This window comes from Vicia villosa, unplaced genomic scaffold (genome assembly GCF_029867415.1).
Source record: "Vicia villosa cultivar HV-30 ecotype Madison, WI unplaced genomic scaffold, Vvil1.0 ctg.001522F_1_1_3, whole genome shotgun sequence".
In the NCBI taxonomy this organism is placed as follows: domain Eukaryota; kingdom Viridiplantae; phylum Streptophyta; class Magnoliopsida; order Fabales; family Fabaceae; genus Vicia; species Vicia villosa.
Window position 1 is genome coordinate 261,329 of NW_026705651.1, and position 3,869 is coordinate 265,197.

Consider the following 3,869-nt stretch of genomic DNA (forward strand, 5'->3'; position numbering starts at 1 on the left):
AAGATTCAATCTTTTCTCACAGATTCGAGAGGGAAATGGACTCCCAATTATGACGGCCCCTACGTGGTCAAGAGAGCTTTCTCAGGAGGAGCCTTAATACTCACGACTATGGATGGAGAAGAATTTACCCGTCCTGTGAACGTCGACGCAGTCAAGAAATACTTCGCCTAAATAATCAAAAGAACAGCTCGCTAAGTTGAAAACTCGCAAAGAGCGGCTTAGGCAAAAAAAGAGCGTCTCGGTGAATCGAAAACCCGAAAGGGCGATTCAGGCAAAAGTTAGAGACATAAAAAAAAAAAATAATCAATCCCGGTAGACTTAAAACCCGAAAGGGGTAGTTTACGCAAAAGTTAGGGATATATGGCAAGTAACTGTGTTCAGGACAAACTTGATCATTCAAAATCCATAGCGGAATATTCATCAGCAGTAGGTCATCTTCTACAAAGCACGAATACAGCGCAACTCGGAGTGGAAGGGAAAGATAACGGTCGTCACGTTTCATCGTAGCCCTTTTCCCGAAAATTACCAATTTCCAACTTTGTAAATACTCCATGGAATCAAGCATTTGGCTGATTACCATTCCATATATAATAATTTGAGCCTTGTGCTTTTCCTTTGCAATCTAGTCTTATTCAGTTTCTTGGAATGCATTTTAAGTTTAAACAGTCATTTTCTTGAAACAAATGTTTTCATAAAATAAAAATGAATTTACTTGCAAAAATAAAGGTGAAATTTCTTTCTAAGGTTTACAAACAATAGGAAGAATGCAAACAGTTGCTCCGAGAACGGTTGAGACTCCGGGAACCAAGTCTTCCCCATGAGGTCGCTTTGCGAACATCTCCCGATGACGGATCTTTACTTCAATTCATATTACTCATTTCGGACAGCGGACAACTGATAGCCAGATATTCCAAACAGAGTTCGAACTACAAGAAGAGGACATCTTCTGATCAACAAGAATTCAAGTCGCATCATAGGATTTTACATCTGCGACAATTCTATTCACATTCACTTTACATTTTATCATTGTCATAATATTCATGCATACATTACATCATAACTGCATAGTCGAATCAGGCTTTGATCCTGTGAATGCCTGAGTCATTGAGGCATGAACTCAGAGTTTCCCCTGCAAGTTCGAGGAAAACTTTTTCCTTCGAGACAACAGTTCATACACAAGGATCTCCCCAAGCAAGTCAACAAATGGTTGTCTCCCTCAAGGAAATAGTTTGTTCACTTTTGGAATTCCTCAGCCGAGAATCTCCTGCAGAGCGACATTCGACAGTCTTCTTCAGATAAGATATTCTGCTTCACATTTTGGAATTACCTAGAGGTTTGGTATTTCCCCAGCAGGGTCAAGAGGTGCCACTTCTTGTCAAAGAAAAATTCAGAATCTCCCAGCAGATCGACAAATGATTCCCCAGCGGAATCAGCAAATGATAGTCTTCGTCCAGAAGATAGTTCAGATTCCCCAACAAAGTCATCAAATGGCAGTCTCTTTCAGCAGAAGACAGTTTGCTCACTTTCTATCATAACAAAGTCAGCAACTGGCAGTCTCTTTCAGCAGAAGACAGTTTGCTCACTTTCTTTCATGACAGGGTCGACAAATGGCAGTCTCTCCCAGTAGAAGACAGTTTGCTCCCCTAGCAATTGGCAAATGGCAGTCTTTTCCCAAGAAAAGACAGTTTGTCTGTTAAATACTCAAGAGATCGACAAATGGCAGTTTCTTCAAACAGTTTGTCTGTTTCTGGGATGTTTAACTCCCCACAGAGTCGATGAATGGCAGTTTTCCTCTTAGGAAAACAGTTCGTTGATTCCCCAGGCATCAGTTGACGAATGGCAGTTTTCACCCCGAAAACAGTTCGTCCGCCTTCAAACAAAGTCATTAGCCCCTCAAAAGATCATGAGGCCATATGACATTCTTTCAAAGACGTCAAGTCAAAAGGGAAGATGGTGAAGTTTCTTTACTACCGTCAAATGGCATCTTATCTCCAAGCGCTGATAAGAAGTTTGACGAGGAAACAAACCTTTGAAGTTTCTCTACAGCCGTCAAATGGCATCTTACCTCCAAGCACTGGTAAGAAGTTTGATGAGGAAACAAACCGTTGGAAATTTTCTCTTTATCTGAGATATTGTCCAAACACAACCGAGACCAGTTTTGAGATATGGACATCCGAAACGAGAAGAGGTTGTTTACCTTTTTCTAAGTATCAACACTTAGTTAAAGAAGATGGATTGCGCATCCAACATTGCCATCCATTCACCAGAATCCACATCAAGTATTTCTGCAGGAGTTTGTCTCCTCATCCCCCGCCAAGCGCGACAACGGGATCAAGTCATGCAAAGACTATGTCAGTTACAACATCTCAGGAGCGCCCAAAATTCGGGCATTCTTTGATATTTGAGTCTCTTTTACGCGGGAGAGATCGAGATATCAATCTCTCTCCCTCCAGATAAAAGAAACTTAAATAGGGGCATCTGTCATACCCTAATTTTTGACCCCCCTGAGATGGCATATCTTCAGGATTTTTCATCAGGTCAAGACAAGTTCCCAGAGCAGTCACTTCTCCATCTGGTATCCAATCGAGGATGCTCAAAGACAAGAAAGCTCAGGCAAAGGATCAATCAATACAAGGATTAGTCCCTAATACAATCATGAGGCTCAAAGACTTCACTTTTCTCATCTATGATTGATTAGACATCCAGTCATATGAGTACAGGTTCACTCAGGTCACCAGACTAGAGTTTTGAGCCTATCAAGGACTAAAATCAGGGATCACTTTTGGGAAACCCTAAAAAGCCTCAGGGAACCATTCAAAGACATCAATCATCTTCAAATAACTCATATTACAAGATCTACTGGACATCACACTTCAATTCAAAGTCTACAGTCATTATTTTCACATGGTCGACAAATTAGGGTTTTGACCTAATTCACCAAGATAGTTGACTTTTAATCAGGGCATGAATCCAAAACTCAAGACATGATTCAAGAATCTCTACTACCTCAATATAATCCATTTACATCATTCATTTGAGGAAAAGATCTTGTTTCTACACAAAAGCCCAAAAATTCACTTTGTCAGGAAAAAGTCAACTGTGAAGGATCATCATTGACTTTTAAGGTTTTTGGTCAAAAAATGACTTTCAAAGATCAATATCATCAATATATGGATGTCAAAGTCATTTGACCAAAGAAATTCAAAGAAATTCATCAAGGAGCGAAAAGTCGGGAATTAGGGTTTTTGAAGGCATGGTGAGAACTCAAAATTTCACCTACACAACTCAAAAAACTTCCAACATGAAAGTTGTAGATCTTGCAAAATAAAACAACATCTTACAAAGGAACTTTTTTCAAAAGATCAACCATTTATGAAGTTTTGGAAATTTTGAAGTTTAGGTCATAAACACTTAGAAGTTTTTCTAAGTGTTTTAACCTAGTTTTCATCCAACTTTGGGCTCATTTTTCACAAATTTCCCAAATGATTCTGAAGAAGACATAAACTAATGATTTGAAGTAGATGTTTAGGGCTTTCCAAATTGTGTTCAACCTTCTCCAAATTCAATTTGAGCTAGGAGTTATGCTTGTTCAAAGTTGGCCTCATGAAGTGAAATTATAGGTCATGTACAATTTGAAACTTTGCAATTTTGTGCATTTTGCTTCACTAAATGATGCTACACGACCTCTAATACATCTGAAGACATGCCATACATTCAAATTCATCATTGCATAAGGATTAGAGAAGATTCCCAAAAACAAAGGCATGTGATTATGTAATGATTGCATTTTTGAATTTATGGCAAATGGTGAATCATCAAGGAATCTTGCTCTAAGCCAATTAGAACTCTCCTCTGAATCAGAAATGTTC